At 42.6% G+C, this 26,601-nt stretch overlaps 1 protein-coding gene across 2 annotated transcripts in view; it reads left to right on the forward strand.

The window, feature by feature from the left end:
• BCKDHB (branched chain keto acid dehydrogenase E1 subunit beta) overlaps positions 1-26,601 on the forward strand; it is a 300,416-nt gene that overhangs the window by 62,084 nt on the left and 211,731 nt on the right. The window lies entirely within an intron of this gene.

A 26,601-nucleotide genomic window follows, 5' to 3' on the forward strand; every position in this document is an offset into this window, starting at 1 on the left:
GTCAAAGTTAGGTACCCAAATCCATATTAAATACCTGATCCAACTCCCACTGACTTCAGTATTTGTAAATCATAATTAGTGAAGTACTGATTCCAAAGTCAGTAAAAGTTTTGTATTCATATTGGAATGAAGAATTGAACAGTAAAAACATGAGTCAAGAGACCAGTGGGAATTACTCTTCGTGATTAGGGAAGGGATCTTGTTAAAAATCATATAATTAGGCCTTCCAATACATGCAAGACACACAAATGGAAACCAGCCTTGTAACAGAAAGACTCTGGTCTGAGGAACTGTCCTGGCTAAGTAAAGACAGTTTGAGTGTACATCATAGCCACCTGCTGAGTTTCAGGAAGACAATCTTCAGGTGTGTTTTGAAATATAAATTATGTCCATTTCATTTTTCTTTACCAGAAACTGCCTTTCAGGGGCATTATCTTTTTTTGCTCTGAGAATTTCTGAGAACATCATGTGAGCTAGGATATAATCTAGAGTACATTTGTGGTGATTGGAGGGGACAAGGGTTTTGATACTTCTAGGCTTTTACCTTTATTTAATGGCATCTTTATGGCTCAGTTCTTCCCCTTCCCTAGCTGTTCATCTTTTGAGCTGTTTTGCTGCTCTTGGGAGCTGGATCAGTTGACAGAAGAGGAAGAACAGTGGAAGAGGCTAGAAGTTGCTCTGGTTCGTGGAAAATTATATGAGCTCACTGGTTGGTGTTTCTCTTCCTGCTCCCTGCTGTGCTGCTGAACTGAGAATCATTGCCAGGCTCTCCTGTGGGGCCACTACAGCAGAGAGGAAGCTAGTGAATTCAGGTAGGGACCAGAGCCACCAGTTCTGTGTGAAAGATGTCAGTGCAGCTGAGAGAAGATTTGAAATTGCTATTGCCTCTGTCCTGTGGTCATTTCCCTAATCACAGGGCAGATGTGGCAACCATCTTTTATCGTCCCTCGTAAATGCATTGATCCCAGCTGCTGGAAAGCGATGGCACAGAATCAGTGGATTTATTTTGAGGTGTTGTGGGAGAAAGAAACATAGTGGCTTCTTAAAGGTACATGTTCCACTTCTTTATTCTGTTGGGGCCTTCTTCACACCTGTAGTGGCTCTAGTACAGCCAGGCATGCAGGAACCTGGCCCTGTTCCCCTTAGCAGCACAAGCAGGAAGAGGTAAGAGAGGAACTAAGAGCAGAAGCAGTGCCTCATTCAGAGAGCAGGACTGAGCCTTGAGGTGCATAATTCATGTAAGAGTACGTCTACACCTCAGCTGGAAGTGTAATTTTCAGCTTGGGTAGACATACATGTGCTAGCTTTGATTTGAGCTAGTGTGCTAAAAATAGCAGTGTAGCTGCAGTAACACGAGCATGGCACAGGCTAGCCGGAAGAATACTTACCTATGGTCTCTGACAGAATTGTATTCAGGTGGCTACCGGTTCTGTTGCCTGTGCAGCCACAGCTACGCTGCTGTTTTTAGTACACTAGCTCAATCAAAGCTACAGTGTGTATGTGCACCCGAGCAGGAAATTACATCTCCAGCCGCAGTGTCTGACTAAGGCTGTGTCTGCACGGCAGACTTTGGACAACACAAGTCTCAGCGGTGTAGGGCTGCCAAAGTTGTTACATTGCTTGTGCATGTGTGTGCTTGGCTGCTTGCCTTAGCTCTGTTTACTCACCAGGAGTGCTTGTGTTGATGCAGTTTGGTTCACTGTGGGTAGGTGTCCCAGTGTGCCTTGTGCTGCCGTCTGTTGCAATACCTTCTGGAAAGTTTTTTGTCAATGTGTTGAGGGATAGAAATGACTAACCCAGGGATCTCTGGGTAAAAGGGGTCACGTTCCAACATGCAACTTTCTCCATCCCATAATGCTATCCATATCTCACAATTTTTGACACCCTCCGCTTTTTAAAAAAGTCCCACAAACCCACATGGTACTTCTCACTGCCTATCATCTCTGGCAGATGCATGGGGCCCACACAGGTCTTTACTGTTCTCATGAACAAGGGTGCTGGAACAGTTTTTATAGTGGGGGTGCTGAGAGCCATTGAACCAAACTGTAAACCCTCTATATAATGGTAACCACTTCAAGCCAGGGGGTGCAGCAGCATCCATAGGTCCAGCACCTATGCTCATGAACATCGCAAATACAGGTAGAATGATTCTCAGGTATATCCAGACCTGCAGGAAGAACTGCAACATTGGGGGACGTGACTATTTCTTTTGAGGACAGTTTGTGAAGGGACATAGTGAAAACCAATTCATGGTTGGTGGTGGTGTTTATGGAGCAGCTGCAACTGCTTCTGAGCTTTGGAAATGAGCACTGACTGGTGGGATTGCATTGTAATGCAGGTTTGGGACAATGGGCAGTGACTGCAGAACTTTCGAATGCAAAAGACCATATTCCTGGATCTGTGTGGTGAGATTTTCCCCAACCCTTCAGCTCTGGGACACTAGAATGAGAGCTCCATAGAAAGTGGAGAAGGGAGTGGTGATTGCACTCTAGAAGCTTGCAGGGTCGGATTGCTACCAGTCAGTGGGAAATCATTTTGTAGTTGTAACGCCCATAGCGCGGGGCCGTTATCATGCAAATGTGTCTTGCCATTATTCACGTCCTGCTACACAGGATTGTGACTCTCAGCAATGAGCAGGACGTAGTGGATGGATTTGCAGTAATTGAGTTCTGAACTGTAGTGGGGCAATAGCACACCCATCCCTATTTTGGTACTCATCTACCGCTGAGTATGTCAACAGCAAGGGCCACTTTTCTATGATGATTGAAGTGTTGATGGATCACTGGGGACACTTCACTGATATAAGTGTTGGCTGGCCAGAGAAGGCGCATGATGCTTGCCCTTTAAGAACATAGGACTGTACAGAAAGCTGTAACCAGGGACGTTCTTTCCTATTTGGCAGATTATCATTGGTGATATTGAAATGTTTACTCATGAGATTGGAATATTTTTCTCACTGAGATCTAATGATGATAGCTGCTTGTTGTGTCCTGCGTAATACCTGTGAGATAAAGCTGCTGCTGGGGTTGAGGGTGGAGACAGTTCCACTTTGTGCTCCACGTGGTTGAGGGAGACTTTGTAAGCATACTTTAATGGTCAGCTGCATTAATGTGGTACACTTAATTGTACTTGCGCCCTGAAGGTTTGTTGGCTGTTAGGAATTGTGTAGTGCTTGGTGTATATTTATACATATAACACTGTCTTTTAGTGAAGCCTTTTTTTCGCTTGCTGTGCATTTATCATTACACTGCGTTTCACTGAAACTATGAACTATGCAATGTGTGCTATATGTTTACACATCCAGCTGGATATTTTTTTATACTTGTGAGTTTTGTGGTGCTGTACACTCAAATACTCAGTGCTTTGGGTACTGCTATGCAGTCTGCAGTATGTAAGAACAGCCATACTGGTTCTGATCAATGGTCCGTCTAGCCCGCTATCCTGTCTTTCAACAGCGACCAGAGACAGATGCTTCAGAGGGAATGAACAGAATAGAGCAATTTCGAGTGATCCATCCCTTGTTGTCCAGCCCCAGCTTCTGGCAGTCAGAGGTTTAGGGACATCTGGAGCATGAGGTTGCATCCCTGACCATCTTGGGTAATAGCTATTGTCTATCAAGAACTTATCTAATAATTTTTTGAATTCAGTTATACATAACATCCCATTGCATTGTGTTCCTCAGGTTGGTTGCATTGTGTGAAGTACTTCCTTTTGTTTGTTTTTTAAACCTACTGTCTATTAATTTCATCTGGTGACACCTAGTTCTTATGTTTTGTGAAGGGGGAAATAACCCTTCCCTATTTACTTTCTCCACACCATTCATGATTTTGTAGACCTTCATCATATCCCCCTTAGTTGACTCTCTTCTAAAATGAACAATCCCAGTCTTTCTAATCTTGCCTCATATGCAAGATGTTCTAAACCCCTAATTATTTTTGTTGCCCTTCTCTGCACCTTTTCCAATTCTAATATATATTTTTTTGAGATGGGGTGACCAGAACTGCATGCAGTATTCAAGATGTGGGCATACCATTGATTTACATACTGGTGTTAAGATATTTTGTTGTCTTATCTATCCCTTTCCTAATGGTTCTAACATTGTGTTAGCTTTTTTGACTGCCACTGCAGATTGAATGGAAGGTTTCAGAGAACTATCCACAATGATTTCAATATCTATTTCTTGAGTGTAACAGCTAATTTACATCCCCATCATTTTTTATGTACAGTTGGGATTATATTTTCCAATGTGCATTACTTTGCACTTATCAACACTGAATTTCATCTGCCATTCGGTTGTCTAGTCACCCAGTTTAATGCGATCCCTTTGTAACTCTTCGCAGTCAGTTTTGAACTATCTTGTGTAACTTTGTATCATCTGTAGATTTTACCACCTTCGTGTTCACTTCCTTTTCAAGATCATTTATGAATATGTTAAACAGCACTAATCCCAGTACAGATCTTTGGGGGACCCTACTATTTACCACTCTCCACTGTGAAAACTGACCATTTATTCCTACCCATTGTTCGCCAGCTTTTAATCAGCTATTGATCCATGAGAGGACCCTCCCTCTTATCCCATGACTGCCTACTTTTCTTAAGAGCCTTTGCCTCACAAGTTAGCATATGTGAAGCTGTGATTGACCTTACTGTCCCCAGTGTGGAGTGGTAGGAGTAGGAATGCGAACCTTGGTGCCACATAGAATGTTGGGGGATGCAGGGAGCTGTCACCATGGAGTTCTCCAGGGACTGTAAAGGGTGGCGAATCCATGCTTGGATTTCCTGGGTCTTTCTCCATTTTCTCCTGTCTTCTCTGTCCATCTACATGCTGTTTGCCATGTTGACCAAGTCGGGCCTTTGTTTTAAGTTCAGTGCAACACTGGTTTGCAGGATCTCACTGAACATATCCTCCTTCGTCGTCATCTTTTTCTTCCTCTTCAGAGTCAGGTGTTCTGCCGGTGTGGAGGGAGCATCCCTCAAAGTCACAACAGCATATGCATAAAACGGACAGATGTATTATTAGATATACAGGCACAATGGAAAGTGAAAGATAATTTTCAAAACTCCCCTTATTCCCATAAACTTTTTTTAACAGGATATGCTTATTGACATTTCAGCTTTAGAGTGTCTCTGAATGGCACCACTCTCCAGTCCCAGTCATGAGTGTTAAGAGGCAGGGTGAGGAGGAGGGCATTTGGTTGCATGAAACAGTAAAATTTCGGTCCCTGTTTCCAGGGGTGCAGGTATAGGGTAATGGCACTGAATATTGGTACTATTTTCCACAGATGGCAGTGATTTTAGTGGCTGTCTTACTCCTGAGGGTAACAGAAACACAGAGAGCACAGCCACCCTAGGTGTCCCGAAACTGCCCTGACCTGTACGCCACTAGCCTGTTTACTGCCATGGTGCCAGTTGAACTTATCGTGGAGTGGGAAGATGTCCTGCTGTGATATCCTTTCAAGTCATCCCTTGAAACCTTCTGGAGAATATTGCAGAGTATCTCCATGGAAGTTTAATTGAGATCTCTCAGGAGGACACAAGGGACATCCCAATGTACATAAAACTACCCGCTTTCCAGTTTGTTGTACTGCTATCTCTTCTCATATGAATGCAACAATGAAACATTGATACTTGTGTCCTGTTGATTTGGGATGAGGCAGGCGTCATCTTGTGCTTGTCAAGTTGGACAAACAGGAAAAGGCATTTCTAAAATATGTGGGGTGTTTTAAGGGGAATAGTGGCTTCCGATCTCTGTGACCCTGGGCAGCGGAGTTTACAATTGTGACCAGAGCAGTCAGTCAGGCATTGCTGGAAGACTGTTAAGGTTGACATAGGTCACACAGTGTCTACAGTTGCACTACGTCCAACTAAGTACGTTGATTACGGCTCAATGCCTTTTAAGGAGGTGGTTTTACCGTGTCACTGTAATGGGGTGCTTATATCTGCTGGAGACAAATTTGAGTGTAAATACGTGCACACATAGGTCAATACAAGGCAACTTAGGTATACCTAACTTAATGGAGTGGACTCAGACCTTAGCCTACAAATGAGTGTAGTATCATGCACATTGGCTGTCCCCTGGCACTTGCTGAATGTAACTGTCAGATTGTCTGCGCATTGGTGTAGATTAGTGAAGTTCCACTCAACTTTAAAATAAATGTATTCTGTAAATACAATTCCTTTACAATATTGTGTATGTTTAGCTCAAAGGAAAAACTACTTTCCACTTTAGATATTCTGCTACAAAATATATCTTGTGTGAAGTAGCTTTGTTTCTTTCTACAGCTTTCTGGCAGCGAAGAAGTCTCTACAAAAGGTCAGAAGCAAATAGAATCTTGAAAACAAAAAAGGCAAGGGAGGTCAAATTTACTCTGGGCAAGTATACACTGCAATTGTAAATGTGACTGCAGTGTGTATAGACATACCTAAGCTAGCTTTGACTTAGCTAGTACAAGTACAAAATTGTGGCAGCACAGACTTCAGTGTGGGCTCTACAAGCCTGCCCGGCACCCTGGGTACTTACTCGGGTGGCTAGCCCTTGCTAAAGTCTGTGCTGCCATGGCTTCATTACTATTGGTATTTGTGGTAGCTAGGTCCAGGATAACTTGGATGTGTCTCCATGTGCTGCTTTCACACCTTCGATTGCAATGGACACAGACCTTCTGTTGCTAGATTTATTTTGCCCTGGCAGGTTATCGACTTCCCCTGGTAATTTTCATTACATGTTATTTTAGTAGGAAAAAGTCAGTGTATTTTAAAAAACATTTTTGTGAGCAAATGGTGTATTGTGTTAATATTATTGGCATTATGGTAGTACGCAATATCCCCATTGTGGGATTGTGGCCTCATGGTGCTAGACACTGTACAAATACATATGAAAACTCAGTTGCTGTGCTTCAGTAATGATGATGGTAAATATAATAAGAAAACTGTAGCAGTATTCAAATGTATTTACTTGAAATGCTGTGTTAAAATACTAATCTTTCTGTCCAGTTTTTGGTGGACAGATGTCCTTATGGCAAAGAAATTCACACCAGCGCTAATTGGAATCCTTCTTGGTATAATCCGAAAGACCAAGGTTTGCATGAGCATGGAGACTGGAGGGGATGTTCTCTAGCTCTAAAACAGGCTTATGTGATTGAACTCCTGCAGTCAATTCTAATAGTACTTCCTGTGTCCAGGTGACTGAAGAGTTTCACCAGTAAGACCCTGTCTGTGGGGCTCAATTCCACAGATGTTAACAACTGAGGGAGCCCTGCTGTAAATGGTCCACTTACTACTACACCATTTAAAAGTGTTGTCTAACCTTTCTCAGAACAGTTCTAATCAGTACACTGCTTAAAATAGTGAAAGCAGCAGGTGGCCTGTCTAAACTAGAACCCCAACATGGTTAACAACATTGGAGCTCATCAGTGAATGTAAGTTATTGTGGGAATTTTTTAGAAAATCGCCCTAGATTAGGTAAGGCCCCAAAAGCTGAGTAGATTCCACTAGACAAGAGATTTCTGTTAGTAACAAAGTTAAACAAATATCAAACAAGTCATTTTGAAGCAATCCAGACAATGGGAGCACAATCTTATACAGGTAGGAAAATTTCCCTTTTGCTTTTAGAGCTTCTACACTGTGTATGATGGTCTGAGCTCTAACTGTGACAAAGGCTATGGGTCTTTGTATTTCGTAATTCATGACAAAAATAAAAACCTGGTTCTGGGTTTACTGCCAAGAGGCCTGATTGCCAAGGTGTTCTGTGAAAGGTGGTGTCTGAGGTAGAGTCAATAAGCCTTCGAAAGGCAGCCATTCCTTAATATTGTTAGGGGGTTTCTCTTTCTCAGTGGACCATTTCTTATGTCTCGTTGACATCAGAAAACTGGAGATAGGAATTAATAAGTGTCTATGGGGAGTGGGGAGAAATGGGGGGTTGTTGGTATTTAGATAGCAAGCAACTCTGTCAGTCTGATCAGAGTGGTCAGAGAGGATTGTTTGCAAGGGATGTAAACTGTTCATTTTACTTTCCTTTTGCTCTGTAGATAAGCTGAAAAGGCCTTCTCAGTTTATCTTATGAGATGTATAAATCCCGAGATGTTATACATGCAGGTTTCATTAGTTTTAATTCCATTTTCCTTCTGTTTTAATCTTGTTTTTGTTAAGATTACCGCTATGTGGGTAATTTCACACAGATGTCCCCCAGGAGAAAAGGACCCCAGAACCTCTAAGGAGAGGTGCCAAAGAGTAAAGAGATTTTGGAATTTATAACCCCTCTTAGTCTCTGTCAAGGGTGATAGAGAGTCCACTCCCAATGAGTGGTGGTGCCATCAGGCTGCAGTGGGTGTACTCAAAGAGAGAAGCTGTAAGATTAAAGAGGAAATGAGTTGGTGAGGGTGCTTGTTGTCATAACATGGCCCCATCCCCTCTATGGACAGACACCAATTTGCTGAGAGTGAACTCAATTGCTGGATCCCATGTGCTGCAAACCCAACTGGATCTGGGCAGTGCTATGTTGCTGTTCCTCCCAGGGTCATGCCCCCAGGGGCAGACCTATTTTCTGCCATCCTTCCTTGGAATGTGGGGTTCCATAGCTCAGCTGCCTTAGACTCTGAAACCAGTGCCTCAACCCTCCCGAGTCCCTAATTCCTGCTGTGGGTGTACTGAGCTTTTTGATTAACCCCTTCAGGGACAACCTGGCAGGTAAGGAATACAGGATTAGCAGAGGCATTTCTTAACCACAGTCACTTTTACTCTTAAGAAACACTAGAGAGTTATAGATCAATCTTTGTAAAATAACTAACAGTCCTGAGACGTACCTTTCCTCCCCACAGCCCCTCACCTTCCCAGTCTGATCTCACCCCTTCTGAGAGTCTGAGGTCTGGATCAGTGATTCAGGCTAGGCAAGTCCCTCCTGCCTTCTCTCTCCAGCCTGGTGTTCTGGCATATGTTGGTGGATAGCCCCTCTTGTGACAATGGTCACACCAAAAAATGAACCCAGTTAGTGAAAGAATACAGAATGTGTCTGGATGTTTTAGGTGGAGAGCATCATTATTCTCTGCTGCCAAATGAGGCATCCATTAAGGCCCCTCTGTCCAGTTTGTTGTTATGGTTCACAAATAGACATTATGAGGCTGCTTTGTAGATTTTCCATGAAAGAAGAAGTTTCTGTCTTAGCCCTAGATGACACTAGAGCCTTATTAAAATTTTTGAGTTTTCTTTTGTAGCTACATTCAAAATAGTATCTGTGTGGTAATGGATGATGTAGTAGGTTTTGTCTCTGCTTTGATTGTCAGTATCAAATACAAAGTGTGTGAGGATCTGTAATGTTCAGTTGTGTCCAAATGGAGTGGAGAGCTCATACTACATTCGAGGAACACACTCTTATCTGAGCAAGGAGAGGCAGAAGGAGGATTTGGAGATTTTTCTTAAAGTGGAAAGCTGGAAGATATTTGCTTGTGGAACGTAGTTCTGGTGGAAAATAATATGCTGAAATCTCCATGAAGAGGCAACAGCTTCTTCAGCTCATCTGGCTAATAATTTAGCTATTAAAGAGAGAGAGAGAGAGAATTGTTGGGCTAGATCTGTTAAAGCTGCTTTAGCCACTCTGGCTGTGCAAAGCTGCTTCATTGTTGTAGGAGCATCCTCAGGAAGTGTGAACTATTGTACCTAGACTTATGCCATGGCTTGGATCAGAAGACACATTAAGGACTTGACAGGAGGAAGGGGACATGGACAGAATACTTCTGCACTCCCAGCAATCCGTGGCTGTAGGACAGATTTTTTTTTGGGGGGGAAGGGGGCACATCTTTGCAACTAGCTGTATTTAGAGCAGCCTGATTTCTGGAACCCAAAGATTTGACACTCCTCAGCCTCCCTTAGAAATGATCTATCTTGGTCAAGTTTGAAGCACACTGGCAGAATGCTGTGGTTTGCAAGTTCTTTGACTTCACTGCAGTGCTGCTAATCTGTTACTTTGCACTGGTACTGAAATTCACTTTGAAAAAGAGCACAATTAGATAAAGAAGACATCAAGGGGAAAAAATCATTGCCCATATGTGTGCCGTAGAAGAGACTTCTTATTAAAAAGAAACAAATGCCATTCCTCTTATTAACCCTGACCTGCTGCAGTTTTAACAGCAACTCTGTTTGTTATATTGCTGTTTCTCTTTTTAGTAGAAGAATGATTAAAAAACAAAAGTTTAACATCTAACGATCACAGTGAAATACAATCTTTATCATCAAAGCTACTTCATCAATTCCCATCTGTTGAATAGTAACAATTTTGGATCTGGTATTGTGCAGAAAAGCACTGAATTTAATAGGATGTTTCTTGAAGTGTTTTGAGAAATAAGATGGTCTCTAGGGTGAAGCATAATGCAAGAAACAGGGCATGCATGTAATACACTGCTTAGGGACTTGCTTGTTTTGTTTCGAAGAATACTGTAAAATATTTCCTCAAATAACCAACCAAAATGGATATCTTCCCTGTGTTTTGCATACAAATGTGTTAACTGTATTTATTTCAGACTCTGGACACAGTATAGATTTTATGTGAAAGAGCTTTTATTGCAATATTAAAAGTGGATGCCCAAGTGAGGTTTTTGCCCATAGAAAATTAGAGCAAAACTAAGGGTCTTGTATCTTGCCACAATCAGCCATCCCCCAAAAATCTTGGGAGAACATGTGGGGTTTGCATTATGCCCTGGTGGTCACCAGATCCATACTGTGATGAACCAAGGAATGAAGCAAATTCCAAAGTGAAGGACACCTTGCTGAGAATGCCTTGCCACCATCCTCTTCCAATTTGTACAAGGAGGGACAAACTAACTCGCACACTTCACATGGTCAACGGTCCTGGTAACATACAAGCATAGGGACAAGCCTTAGAAAACTGGGACCCAAATGATTTAGGTCAACACCAATTCCTTAAACTTCACCTGGGGTTCTGTCAGGAGCAAGTGGTATCCATGGAACAGAGGTGTAATGAACTCCCTGCATTAAACACCTCATAAAAAATGGTCGTCTGCATTCTGCACTAGGTGCAATTGGCAGGTGGTTTAAAGTCATACCCCTATGTAGAGCACAGTGCAGTAGCCAAACCTCAAGGTGACAGATATGGAGAATTTATGATGGATGCATCTTAAATAAAAGAACACACTTTCTTGCCTGTGTGCAGCCTGGACATCTGTTGCAACCTGGAAATGCTGCTGCTGCAGCAGCAGCTCGGTACCCAACTAAGCCCTTTGCTTATCAACAAGGATAGGTTCCAGACTGCACATCACTTAGAGGAAATCTCAAAAACCCTTTTGTAAAATGCTGCTATATCAAAATCTTTATCTTCTATAAAGGATAAGGCCCCTATAAAATGTCATTTGTTTTAATCAGGGACTCTAATCCTAAGGAAGGAGCTGAAAAGTAAAAATGTTTTTTTTTTTTTTAAGTATACAAGTGGTAGGGTCCTAATGTGTTGCTCTTGACCATCATTTCTATTTAATGAATGGAGACAGGTTTCCAAATGTACTGGTTGACAGCTATTGTTGTAGGAGACAGCAGCTGTAGTTGAATTTTCTGTCACATTGATAAATATGTTTGTAATTTGCTGCAACTGCTTCATCTATGTCAGAGGTTCTTAAGCTGTGGTCTGTGAGCTCAATTCAGGTGGTCCGCGGATAGTTCCCTCTAACGTGTGCACCTGGGCGGCTGCACACAAAAGAACGAAGGGCCATCCACCTAGTGGCGCGCGGCTCTGCTAATTAGGTGCTGGGACCCTGGAGAAGGTAAAGTAAGGTGTGGTGGGGGAATGTAAGGTAAGCTGAGGTGGGGGAATAAGGGGTAGGTGGGAAGGGGCTGTGGGCTGAGAAGATGGGGTGGGGAGAATTTGGGATGTGCAGGGCTGCGGTGGCCAGAAAAAGAGTAGACTTTCCCCAGCTCCAGGGCTGCGGGGGGAGATGGCCCTCCTCCTCCCCAGCCTCAGCTCTGTGGCTGCTGTGGCAGGGGAGAGACCCCCCTCCTTCCCAGCCCCAGCTTGGGAGAGATTCCCCTCCTTTCCTGCGGCGCTGGGGAGAGAGGGCACATCTATCGCATTAGAAAGGTAAAACTACTGATATGAAAATATGAGTTGTGCTTTTATTTGTAGAACAAAACCCCTTCATTAAGTTTTTTTTGTATATTGCACTTTTAACCAAAGTGCATTACAATAGTTCATTAACGGTACAAACAACATTTGGAAAGATCATTAAGTGGTCTGCTGAGACCCTCAGCAATATTCAAGTGGTCCGTGGAGGAAAAGAAAAAAAGCTTTCAGAACCAGTGATCTATGTCAAACTTGCCCTAGCTCAAGCTATTTATGAAAGTGTCATTGGCTCCTTGTCAGCAGGTGGTAGTTTCACAATTGTTTCCTGCCAGATGAGCCGTTCCCTTTATGTAACATTTTCCATGCAGAAAGCGGTGTTCAGAGAATGTTAGACTATCTGGTTAAGCTGTGAGCAGTTAGGACATGCTAAAGTGAAGGTTATGCATATGCATTGTGATTAGGTTGTATTTAATAACATATCAATTCATTACGTCCTGCATCACAAATACAACACATCTTAAAATCACTTCTGCATCCTCATGCATATGTACACCTTGTAGATTTTATCATTCTTCTTCAATTGCCCTAATATATCATAATGAACCTACAGAAACAAGGAGGGAGAAATTTTTTTAGGGTGGCATAAGCAGGAGGATAATTAGGATTAAATTTGTAAAAAGGTAACTTTAGAGAATAAAATTCTGACCCCATTGAAATCAATAGAGGTTTTGCCATGGTCTTCACTGGCTGACCGGGATTTCACCCAGAATAAACACTGGAAAGACTTTTATAAAGCATTTATCCAACCATGGAGGATGAGATGGGGATTGGGTACAGGTTTTTCATGAGTCAGGAAGCTCCCATTTTAACTGGAATAGGAAAAAATGGAAAAACCTTTCCTTCTTCCTTGAGATATCCCTTGAAGTACTTCCTCTTCTTATCTATGTACCTGCTTTTAGGAGAGCTCAGTCAGGAATTCTCTTTCTAGTCAGCTGGCTGAGCAGCTCCTCTGAGGGATTGGACATGAGGGCAGCAGGGCAGTTAACCTCTTCCTTGCCTGACATAATGAATGTGATTTGTATATATACCCCCTCTCACTTTGGCAGACATGTTCTTTTCTTCCAGTTTGTTTTAGCTGCTCTCCCCTTCCCTTTTGCTGACACTTGTCTCCTGCTGCCCATTACATCCTGCCCCAATATTTTAGCTGCTTCTCCATTTTTCTTTGCACCACTTCCTTTGTCATTACTAGTTGTCAGATAGCTGCAGACTTTTGCTCAGGACTCCTAGCTCCCTAACTTCTGCTCTGCGGAGCACTCCTTTCCTTGCAAAGCCCTGACTAGGGATTCTGTCCCAGTCTTTGGTGGTGGCCCTTTGCAGCATCTAAGGTGTATCAGAGTTTGGTGTCACCCTTCTGAGTTTGCAGGAACTCTCAACACTGCTTGCTGTATGCCTGGCCTTCCCTTTTAGAAAAGAAATACATATAGGGTAGAACTCTGTGATCAGCTATTTAGGTGTATTAGTTCAGCGGACTGACTCCTGATTTACACCTGTGCAACAGAGAACAATTTGGCCTATAAAGAGCCCAGACAGTGAAAATATGATGGCTTAAAGTCTTTTTGTACTAGATATATGATGTTTTTCTGTACCAGGAGCTTCCTAACAATTTTTCTCTAAAGCTTTTTACATGCCTGGTTTATAAACTACATGTGCAGCATGATCTTACTTAGCGGCACATTTCATGAACTGAGCAAAAAACTCAACAGAACATGGAAATAATGCAGTTTTAAGAGGCTCATAGTTTAGTCAAATCAAAATCATTTTTCTCTACAACACGCAAAGTTGCAGAATTGATCCTTAGACAATTGTAAGATTTTATTTCTAATGGGCAAAGTGAATTTTCCCCCTTTTCATACTTAGAAATGAGTGAACTGGTTTTGCTCAGATTTCTCAAGAGTGTTTCAATCCTAAAGGTGAAAGTTTTGAAAAACTGAAAGCAGAAGGTTAGAATACAAACTTTTGTGCCTCCTGAACTAGAACAGGGAATGGAAGAGCTTGTGCCTTGATTCCGCAGTTGGATTTGTAGAGTAGACATGGAGCCTGGGTGGAACCCCATTGACTTATTTAGGATTTCACGTGGGAGCAAGTGTTCACCAGGCCCATCCTCTTCTCCAGGTTCCAGTCCAAGGACCCTCAACCCAGCAGACTTGGGCTTTCCTCTCCTACTCCACACTGATCCTTCTCTGGACTGCTTCCTATCGCTCCTGATTTCCCTCCTGGCTCTGAGTGTACCAGCTCCAAATCCTCTCCCTCTTCCCAGGGAGTGACTGTCCTTTCCCAGCAGTAGCCCTTTTCTATTGCCAGCTTCCTGGTTTTATAGGCCCCACCTATTCCTGCATACCTGAACCTGTTTGTAATCAATTCCCTGCTCCCAGCACTCCTTCCATGTGCAGCTTTGGTGTTAACAGGCCTATCTGGCCACCTTAACCTTTTCAGTCCTGTGTGGGGTAGACGCTCCATCACAATGGGGAATCATTGAGTGGGTATGTGTCTAGTTCTTGGGTCTATGCTAATTAACACTTTTATCAATGACCTGGAAGAAAACATAAAATCATCACTGATAAAGTTTGATCTGGATCACTTGTTAAGTTGGACGCAAGCAAACATTATGTGTTTTAATATAGCTACGTGTAAATGTATATATCTAGGAACAGAGAACGTAGGCCATACTTACAGGACTCTAACCTGGGAAGCTGTGACTAAAAAAGATTTGGGTTCATGATGGATAATCAGATGAACATGAGCTCCAAGAGTGATGCTGTGGCCAAAAGGGCTAATGTAATTCCTGGGTGTGTAAACAGGGGGATCTTGAGTAGCAGTACAAAGGTTATTTTATCTCCATATTTGGCACTGGTGTGACCACTGCTGGTGTGACCACTGTCCAGTTCAGGTGTCTATAATTCAAGGAAGATGTTGATAAATTGGAGAAAGCTCAGAGAAGAGCCATGAGCCTCAAGGAGTTCAGTCTGTTTAGTATAACAAAGAGAAGGTTAAGGGGTGACTTGACCACACTCTATAAGAACCTATGTGGGGAGCAAATATTTGAAAATGGCCTCTTCAATCTAGCTGAGAAAGGTGCAGCATGATCCAATGGCTGGAAGTTGAAGCTAGACAAATTAAGGCTGGAAATAAAGTATAAATTGTCAACAATGAGGGTAATTAACCATTGGAACAATTAATCAAAGGTTGTGTTGGATTTTCCATCAATGGCAATTTTTAAATCCAGACTGGATGTTTTTCTAAAAGTTGTGCTCTAGGGATCATTTTGAGGAAGTTCAATAGAGTGGGTTATACAGATGGTTAGACTAGATGATCCCATCTGGCCCTGGGATCTATGAATCTATAAAAACAAAAGAGTCTCCATATGATTAAAAGATCAGAGGTTAAAAAATAGTGGTATTGGGCTTCTTGTAATTTTCTGGTAGTATAAACAATGTTACTGAAAGTACTATTGTGACTCTTCTAAATGTCAGAGCTGTTTAGAAAATATCCAAATAAGAGAAGAGGTTTTTGTTTTTAAAAGATAATTAACAGTCTGTGTGGTGCCAAGAGTACATAATGATTTTGAATCAAGGGAGAAAATGAGTCACCTTGACATTATCATCTTATGGCTTACCTATTCTGATGTCTTTTGACCTTTTCAGTTTCATTTAATTGTACTATATATGACATCAGTGATGTAGAAATAAATATGACTTGCATCAATGGTTGATATAGTGACAAGGCAGGTGAGATGAAAAGCATATTTTTTTTTTTTAGGTGTTCACACTACCCTTTTAGACAAATACAGCATATTTGCAGCCTCTTGTAACTTGTACTTACACTGGTACTGGTACTATGTAAAATTCATGTACTTTTTTTGAGAGAATGAAAATTGTTTTTTGATTGCTCTGCTGAAATTTGTTCAAAAGATTTTAGTTTTAAATATTTTATTTATACATTCAGTATTAAGAGAATGACTGCTTAGTGTATATTTTAAACCAGTGTTGTCTGGATTTAGTTAAATACAATTCTATGGGAGAGACTAGATACATTAATTTAATGCCATATGTTTTCACCGTGTCTGGTAAATGAAGGCTTTGCAATGGTGGTGAAATAAAGCTCAGCCTTGAAAGGAGTTTTCTTAAAACTCTCTATTTTTTTTTTACCATTGGTGCAAATATAGATTATGCTTTAAAAGTGATAGGAATCAAGGAAAGCTGATCCAAAACAAACATAATATTGCCAAGGAAGCAGAACCATTCAGACAGAATGACAAAATAACTGCTTATCATCATAGTATGTTATATTGTATAGGCCTTTCGACTCAAAAAACTATATGCCCCATCCTTCTCTACATGGGAATAAACCCTAGACGGAAGAGGAAGCACCATCAGTTTCACCTCACAGTTGCCTTTGAATTGTTTAACTTGGGGGCAACTTTACATAGTTCCCAAACCCTTCTGTGCAAGAAGCCATGGATTCTTTTATTTGTGGAACCTCATGACATCTTCATGAAGCACCTACCAAGGGCTTACCCACCTGCCAGACACCACCTGGATGGCAGCCTCCCAAGGGGGAACACTGCAATGTAGATTTTTCTATAATTGGCTGTATTAACTTGCACCTCATTCCCTGCTGCATTGTGGTGTGAGAGAGAATCTGGAGAAACCAAGTGGATCTCCAGTTTCTAAAACACCTCAGTCAATGCATGGCGATCTAGTGTTGATTTCAACTGGAATAATGGATTTTTGGCATCCCTGAAAATCAGGCCCATAGTTCTTTATTTTTCTTCCCTTTTACAGCCATTTTTGTGATGAAAAGAGATGGTTACAGAAAGAATGTACTTAAAGTTATACATCTAAATGATGTAAACAGGCACACACAAAAGTATACAGGCAAATGGAAAGATTGGTCCTGTTACACTGTTAGTAATAAGTCAACCCAGCATTTGCTGTAATAAATCAGTATGTAAACATGTACATGTACAGCATCACTCTCGCTCTCACAGCTTGGTGTGGCATATCTCAGCAGATATTTATGTTTGGAAGCAACATGAGCGCTCATGCTTCAGAGCAACCTCTGATTAGTAGGAACTAGGAAGAAACTTTCCTTGTTGCCAAATTATTCTGCTGCCAGCTTTCTTGCACCTTACTCTGAAACATCTGATACTGGTCACCATACGAGACAGGACACCCTGCTAGATCATGGGTGGGCCAACTAGGGGCTGTTTTAAGCTGGCCTGCAAGCTCCTGCTGGGGAGTCAGGTCAGGGACTCCACCACACAGCTTGGCCCTGCTCCAGCCGGGTCGCCAGGTCGGGGGCTACACCACGTGACTCGGCCCCGCTCCAGCATGCCAGCCGGGGCCCTGGTCGGGAGCCGCACCACGCAGCTCTGGCTCCACTCAGAGTGTTGCACGCTGCTCCACTCCTAGGAGCCGGAGAAGGGACATGCCACTGCTTCCGGGAGCCGCTTGATTTAAGCACCGCTCAGAGCCTACACCCCTGAGCCTCTCCCTATGCCCCAAGCCCCTGCCCCAGCCCTGATCCCCCTCCCGCTCTCCAAACCCCTTGATCCCAGCACAGAACACCTTCCTGTACCCCAAACCTCTCATCCCCACCCTAGAGCTCGCACCCCCAGCCGAAACCTGCACCCCTTTCCACACCTCTGCCCCAGCCGTGATCCCCCTCTGAACCCGTTGGTCCCAGTCCAGAGCACCCTTCTACACCCCAAACTCCTCATCCCCAGCCCCACTCCAGAACTCACACCCCTTCCCGCACCCCAACCCCAATTTTGTGAGCAAGCGTGGCCCACCATACAATTTCTATTCCCCGATGTGGCCCTCAGGCCAAAAAGTTTGCCCACCCCTGTGCTAAATAGTTTGATATAGAATGGCAGTTCCTATATTTGTGGCTGCATTATGTTTCTCTAGAAAGCCAAATTGGTTTTGTTTTCTTGATGTGGTTGAACTGCTCTTTCCTGTGTGAAATGTTTTGGATCACAGTTTTATAACTGATTTATCCCACATTAGGAACTAAACTGATCTTGTTGATTGCTTTTAGGGGAAAAAACTATATTTTATTTGGAAAAAAATGTCCATATAATTAGGATTTGTATGGCATTTTTCATGCTTGGAACTCAGAACATTTTCACTGTAGGGTAAGTAGCAGTATCACATTTTACAGGTGGGAAAACTGCCCAAGTCATAGATCAAGTTGGTGGCAGAGTCAGGCACCTAACTTGATTTCCTAACTACCAGACCAGTGCCCTGTACATCACCAGACAATGTACATAGTGACTACTTCTCATCAAAGTTTCCTGAGGATTTAACTATTGCCCGCAAGACTATAAGGGAAACATTATACTTAATGAAAATTCTTGTGTTTGTGAGAACTAGCTGATACATCACACAAGTTGGTTACAGTTAAACTGGGAGATTTTTTTAATGGGGGACGGGGAAGGTAACTAGTAGGTGAATAAGCGGGGAAAATAAATGGGAGCTAGTATGGGGGTCAGAGTGGAGATACAAAATTATATATCTTCTAAACTTTCCATGTGCACCTGTTGCACAATTTAATACATTTTGGAAAATTTTCCTTCAGTTTTTTGCTAAAATGACTGAACGTGGTCCTGGCCAGTAACAATAAATCCTTGGTTTGTCTGCTGAAACTGCCTGTGAGGGTGCCAATTAATGTCAAATGTTGTGATAAGCAACAGAATGAATTGCTGATGGCAGAAACCACAATTCAATATTTCTCTGCTTCTGTGATTCAAAATTAATCACAATTTAAAAAAGTAATCGCTATTTAACTGCAGATTTAATCGCACTGTTAAACAATAGAACACCAATTGAAATTTATTAAATATTTTTGGATGTTTTTCTACATTTTCAAATATATTGATTTCAGTTACAACTCAGAATACAAAGTGTATAGTGCTCACTTTATATTTTTATTACAAATATTTGTACTGTAAAAATGATTAAAAAAATAGTATTTTTCAGTTCACCTCATACAATACTGTAATGCAATCTTTTTATTGTGAAAGTGCAACTTACAATTCTTCTTTGAGAGATGTCCCTGTGGGTGCTCCACTTCAGGTCAGGGTGCGTCCCAGCGCCTTCGATCGGAGATTTCAGCAATACTCCTATGGGCTGCGCGCACACCGGGCCTGCCTCATGAGCTGTCAGTGTTTGAATAGCACATGCACGGCCTGGGCTCCTCAGTTCCTTCTCTACCGTCTCCGGCTAGAGACGGAGTTCAGCAGTCCTCTGAGATTTAGCTAGTTAGTTTTGTTTCTCAGTTTATTTAGATAGTTTAGTTATTAGAGTTACTATTTAGGTAAAATACCTTAGTTATTAGACTTTTTTTAAAAAAAAACAACCTCTGCGGCTACAGACATGCCTGGCTCCCCAGGTTTTAAGAGATGTGCCTCCTGTAGTGATGCCACCCCCATCTCGGATAGTCATTTGCAGTGTGTATGCTGTTTGTGGGAGTCTCATGTACCCCAAAATAAGTCCACTGTACTAAGCTCAAAGTGCGGACCTGCAAGGATAGGGAGCTAAGACTCAAACTGCTCCTGTTAGAAAATTCCCTCAGATTCGCATCTGACTCTGGCCAGCAAAGCTGTGTAAAACCCTCAAGGGACAAGAGCAAAGCAAAAAAAGAGCCAGCTTCCTCCACCCTCAGGGACCGCTCCTCAGGGAAAAAGTCTAAACTGGCTTCAGTCTCACTGGTACCCGCCACTCCGCGACTCTGCACCTTTGACTTGGCAGGCATCTCAGGCACCAGCCGTGAGTCAGTTGCTCAACTGCCCGTTGCCGAGGCTCAGGGCTTTCTGCTGCCCGCCTCTTACAGCTCTCCTTTGGCAATACGGTGCTGAGAGCTGTCACAGTGCTGAGCACATAAGCGGCTGCCGCGGCACCACTCTTTGATCTTGTGGTGCTGCTTTCTCACCCGCCGCAGCCAACACTCCCGGCACCGAGCCTCCTGATGTCTCCTGCCTCCCTGACAGTACCCACGTCCGGGACACCTACTCCTGTGACACAACTTGCACCCCCCGGGACAACTTTTGGTGCATCAGCAGATGCCCCCACAGACTCTGCCTCCATCATCTACAGCGGCATCAGCCCCATTTCAGTCACCTTACCATTTGGCACCTGGTCCTACTGCACTGCCTCAGTTTTTACATCCAGGGGACTTAAAGGTGTCCTATGCCCCTGAGTCTCCACTACTCGGCACCAATCTATCACCGAGATCTTCAGCACCCTATTTGCAGTACTCTCCTACTGCTTCAAGGCTCTCAAATGAAGAGGAGGAGGAGGAGGAGGATGGTGAATATATGTTCACCAACACCAAGATGGGTAGAACTGTCTTGTCAACAGCCATCTTACCTGAGCCAAAGTCCCAACCACCTTAAGGGATACTGCTTTTCAGTCACCTGAAGTGGAGCACTCCCAGGGACATCTCTCTCTCGAAGAGGAGGTTACTCACCCTGTGCAGTAACTGATGTTCTTCGAGATGAGTGTCCCTGTGGGTGCTCCCCAGCCTGCCCTTCTCCCCTCTAGTTCGGAATCTGGAACACACTTCGTTGCAGAGAAGGAACTGAGGAGCCCGGGACATGCACGTGTTGTTCAAACACTGACTGCTCGTGAGGCAAGCACAGCGCGTGCGCGGCCCGTAAGGGTACTGCTGTAGAAATCTCCGATGGAAGGTGCTGGGACGCACCTTGACCTGAAGTGAAGCACCCACAGGGATACTCATCTCGAATGTCAGTTACTGCACAGGGTGAATAATCTCCTCTTGTAGATTTTTTTTGGTTACGTAACTACACTCAAAACCAAAACAGTGTAAAACTTCAGAGCCTACAAGTCCACTCAGTCCTACTTCTTGTTCAACTAATCACTAAGACAAACAAGTTTGTTTACATTTACAGGAGATAATGCTGCCAGTTTCTTATTTACAATGTCACCTGAAAGTGAGAACAGGCGTTCACATGGGACTTTTGTAACCAGCATTGCAAGGTATTTATGCACCAGATATGCTAAAAATCGTATGACCCTTCATGCTTCAGCCACCATTCCAGAGGACATGCTTCCATGCTGATGATGCTCATTAAAAAATGTGCCTGAACTCCTTGGGGGAGATATTCTCCTGCTCTGCTTTACCTGCATTCTGCCATATATTTCATGTTATAGCAGTCTCTGCTGATGACCCAGCACATGTTGTTCATTTTAAGAACACTTTCACTGCAGATTTGACAAAACACAAAGAAGGTACCAATGTGAGATAGCTACATCACTTGACCCAAGGTTTAAGAATCTGAAGTGCCTTTCAAAATCAGAGGGACTAGGTGTGAAGCATGCTTTTAGAAGTCTTAAGAGCAACACGCTGATGCGGCAATTAGAGAACCTGAACCACCAAAAAAGAAAATCAACCTTCTGCTGGTGATATTTGACTCAGATGATGAAAGTAAACATGCATCGGTCTGCACTGCTTTGAATCATTATCGAGGAGAACCCCTCATTAGCATAGATGAATGTCCTTTGGAATGATAGTTGAAACATGAAGGGACATATGAATCTTTAATGCATTTGGCACATAAATATCTTGCGACCCTGACTACAAGGGTGTCATGTGAACACCTCTTCTCACTTTCAGGTGACATTGTAAACAAAAAGAGGGCAGCATTATCTCCTGCAAATGTAAACAAACTTGTTTGTCTTAGTGATTGGTTGAACAAGAAGTAGGTCTGTGTGGACTTGTAATAAAAATAAACATAAAGTGAGCACTGTACACTTTGTGTTGTAATTGAAATCAATATATTTGAAAATTTAGAAAACATCCAACAATATTTAAATAAATGGTATTCATTATTGTATAACAGTGCAATTAATCACGATTAATTTTTTTAATCACTTAACAGTTTTACATGTGTATTAGACTTAAACCAGTTGTTACTTTGCCAGATAATTTTTTGTTGTGTCTGGGAGGAACAGATAAACGTGTGTATAATAAAACAAATCCTGGACTACAAAATATTCATGGTTGCTATGTAAATGTACTGCTCTCCTACAGCGTAACAAGCTATAGGCACCTTGGTGAAGAAATTCTTGGTGAGTTTTTGGCCGGTGTTATACAGGAGGTCACAATATCTGAGCATAAAAGTCCCTTCTGGCCATAAAATCTATGGCTATATTAATTTAAGTATTGCGACAGATGGCTACAGGAGAGTGACAGAAGGCAGATATATTAGCCCCAGGTTAAGTAGGTCCCTTTTCCCTGGGTAAGGTAACAGGGAAGGTAACCAAAACAATCAGGAACTTTCTGGAAACAATTAAGGCAGACAGGCTGATTAGAACACCTGCAGCCAATCAAGAAGCTGCTAGAATCAATTAAGGCAGGCTAATCAGGGCATCTGGGTTTAAAAAGGAGCTCACTTCAGTTTGTGGTGCGTGCGAGGAGCTGGGAGCAAGAGGCGCAAGAAGCTGAGAGTGAGAAGGTGTACTACTGGAAGACTGAGAAGTACAAGCATTATCAGACATCAAGAGGGAGGTCCTGTGGTGAGAATAAAGAAGGTGTTGGGAGGAGGCCATGGGGAAGTAGCCCAGGGAGTTGTAGCTGTCACACAGCTGTTACAGGAGCCACTGTAGACAGCTGCAATCCGCAAGGCCCTGGGCTGGAACCCGGAGTAGAGGGCTGGCCCGGATTCCCCACGTCTCTCCAACTCCCTACTTGATACCGGAGGAGTTGAACTGGACTGTGAGTTCCACCAGGTCTCTGGCCTGTTCCCCGATGCACTGGGTGGATCAGCAGAGACTGGGGATTGTTCTTCCTTTCCCCATGCTGGCCAGTGATGAGGCTAATTGAGTGAACATCAGATTTGAGCCACGAAAGTGGCCAGACTGAGGGCTGTTGTGAACCTCTGAGGCGAGAAAATCCGCCAATAAGTGCAGGACCCACCAAGGCAGAGGAAGAGCTTTGTCACAGTATGCTATAGCTTTCTGCAAATTTACAATGTGTTTTTCTGTGAACAGTAAGAATATGGAAAGTGTCAAGAAAAAAGATTGAAAAATTCTGCAATTAATGCATTTTTAACATTGTTTCATATCACCTTCTAGTGGTTGGTCCACACAGAGGATAAAAGCTTGTTATTTCTGTAGATAACAGTTGTATTTTTTAACTGAGGAGGTAAAGATCTGTGCTTTTGGACAGAGAAATCCTTTAGTGAAGGATTTATTAAAGAGGATAGTCTATATTTTAGAAAAGAGGAGCGAATAGAAGTTGATAAAGTACAGGTAGGAATCGAAGAGAAACAGTCAAATTAAAAAGTGTGTCATTTAATTACATCTCGTGAAGGCAGACAACTAAATGTTGACAAATTTTATAAGTGTTTGTATACAAATGCTAGAAGTCTAAAGAGTAAGATGGGTGAACCTGAGTGCTTGGCATTAAATGAGGATATTGATAGGCATCACAGAACCTTGGTGGAATGATGATAAACAGTAGAGCTTGTTAACAGCAGTGTACAAAATTTACAGGAATGATAAGTAGGTTGCACTGGTGTGGGAGGGGCACTATATGTGAAAGACATCAGAGTCAAATATAGTTAACTTAAATGACTCAAACTGAACCATAGCTATGGGTAGAAAATCCATGTTTGAATAATAAGAGTATAGTAATAGGAATATACTGCCAACCACGAGACCAGTATGGTGACTGTGAAATACTCAAGGGGTTTAGAAAGGTTACAAAAACAGAAAATCCAATAATAAAGGGGATTTCAACCATCCCTATATTGACTGGATATATTTCATTGCATGACACAATGCAGAGAGTAACTTTCTAGACACCATAAATGATTGCTTCTCAGAGCAGCTCATCCTGGAACTCCTAAGAGGAGAGGCAGTTTCAGAAATTAGTCATTCCAAAGGATGTACTGCACTCTCTAATGTGTCCTTCCATCTTCCCACATCTTCAATGATGATCAAATCAGATGCATCTAGTGTAGATGGGATTACATCTAAACAACAGTTTGAAGTCATTGGATCCCTTGAAGTCATCAGATCAGTGACCTTGAGCTAAGGGCCATCACTTGTGGCTCTAATTCAATCCAAATTAGAATATTTGCTGCGTCTTACATCTTCTGGTTTCTTGATGTCCTAAGAGTTTACTCTTCTCATATGTCTGTAAATCATTCTGTTATGCCCTCACCCAAAAGTCTAAGGTGGTTGTGACAGGTTCCCCCTGGGGTGCCAGCTGAAACTGACCCACTAGCTCGGCTCCCTTTTACACTCTACTGCTGTGACAAGCTGCCAAGCTCTCTCCAGGCTCTAGCCGGCACTTTCAACAGTACGCATACATGTAGGGACACACCCAGCTGTAGTTACATGTAGTCGCTCTGATCAGCTATGGCATGGGAAGGCTCCAGTGAGGGTACTTTCCAGCTACTAAGGCACGCACCCCATCTGGAGTGTAAACCCAAAATTATACTGTCTTGCGCTGCACAGGGAACTCTATAGCCTAAGCTCATGAAATTCGCCCCCTCCCGCAGTGTGGAGAGGAATATACAACAGCTTTCTGCCCCGAGTTATGACTCCCACACATTGGTTTTAGATAAAGCAAAAACAAGTTTTAACTACAAAAGATAGATTTAAAGTAATTATAAAGGATAGTAAAGAGATCAAAACAGATTATCTAGCAAATAAACAAAAATGCAAATTCAGCTTAATATACTACATAGGGTGAGAATTTGCTATTCATATCCAAAATGATGATACATGCAGGCTCCAGACTTTTAAGGCGCAAGATCACTTGCTTACAGCTTGGAATCCCCAAGTGTTCCATTTACAGGCTAAAAATCCCTTTAACCTGGGTCCAGCACTTCCCCCAGTTCAGTGTTTGTTCCTCAGGTGTTTCCAGGAGTCTTCTTGGGTGGGGAAGTCAGTGAAGAACCAAGACGATGTCACTGCCCTGTCTTATACAACTTTTGTATAGGGCGGGAACCTTCTGTTTCAAAGCTTGGTTCTCATGCCAATCAGTGTAAAAATACTGACATCCCTGTCATGTCCTTGTAGTGTTACAGCAGCCATTACTCGAAGGCGGTCTGTAGCGTCCTCAGGAAGGCTCCCCAGGTCGGAGATAAGCTTCTCCTAAGGCCTGTTGTTCCCTCTAATGGCTCATTTAACTTGAATGGGCCCTTTCCAGCCAGCCATCTAGACTGAGAGCCTTTTGCCTAGTGGGCATTGCCCAGGAATAGCCATATGTGAAATAGATACGTAGTCAATATTTATAACTTTGGACACAAAAATGATATATACATACAGATAGGATAATCTTATTCAGCAGATCGTAACCCCTTTCCAATGACGTCTCACATGACTTAGCTATGATGTATTTTATGCAAGATATGTCAATCCTATAATAATATCACTGTGAAGAATATAGGGTGCAGTGTCACAGTGGTTACTAAATTTTCACATTAACCAGTCAGTCAATTTACTTATCTTTTCCAAGACTGCGTAATCATCCAGATGACACTAGATTATACATCCCAGATGCAGAATGGGCTCTAACCTATCATATAGATAGAACTAGAGTTTAGGAAGTCCCCGAGTCTATCCACCCCTTATTCATGTAGAAAAATGGGCTTGGCTATTATTTTGAAAACGTCATCAAGATGGACTAGATTATGCATGCAGGAGGCCTGTAAGTTAGCATTGGTCGCCCCCCCAGAAGGGATTTTGGAGTTCCATTTACACCTTTACCAAACATCATTCCCTGGATTTAGCATCCACATTGGATGCTAGGTTTGGCAAGGTAGTTCTTCCACCCCTTTTTAATTAGCAGTTCATGTCCCTTCTTCCTGAATACAGTTACTACTTACTAAACTATCCCATGCATGGGAATGCAGAAGCCACTTCAAGAAGAAATGAAGGTTACTCACTTGTAATTGGAGTTCTTTGAGATGGACTCTGCATGCTCACACTCCTTGCCTGGTTTCCCCTCTTCTTCAGAGTCTTTGGTGTAAAGTGCAGTTGATCTGGGGTAAGTGACTGGTCCTTTGGGATTGGGAGTAACCTGAATATTGTTGTGATTTTTTTTGTGTAAGGGCCCATCTCTCACCAAGGGAAGCTTGCCTAGGGGCAAGATAGACCAGAATACCCAAGGAGACTCTCTCTGACTCCATGGTTAGGTTGTTATAGTGCCTGAGTTTACACTTATACTTGGTTGATTAAATCTAAGTATAGAATTCATAGCCAGTTGGGGGTTTGTGCCCTGCTTCTTAGCAGTCTGCCCTGAGGTTGGTACTCATGCTCCTGGGCCACTTCAGACCACTTGTGACACTGTCATCTGCAAAAATTTATAAGCATACTTTCCACTCCATTTTCTAAGTCATTAATGAAAATGTTGAACAGCACCAGACACAGGACACACCCTTGCAGGATTTGACTAGATACATCCTCCTAATTTGACAGCATACCTTTGATGATTACTATGAGTATGGTTTT

Source organism: Caretta caretta, chromosome 3 (assembly GCF_965140235.1).
Source record: "Caretta caretta isolate rCarCar2 chromosome 3, rCarCar1.hap1, whole genome shotgun sequence".
Classification (NCBI taxonomy): domain Eukaryota; kingdom Metazoa; phylum Chordata; order Testudines; family Cheloniidae; genus Caretta; species Caretta caretta.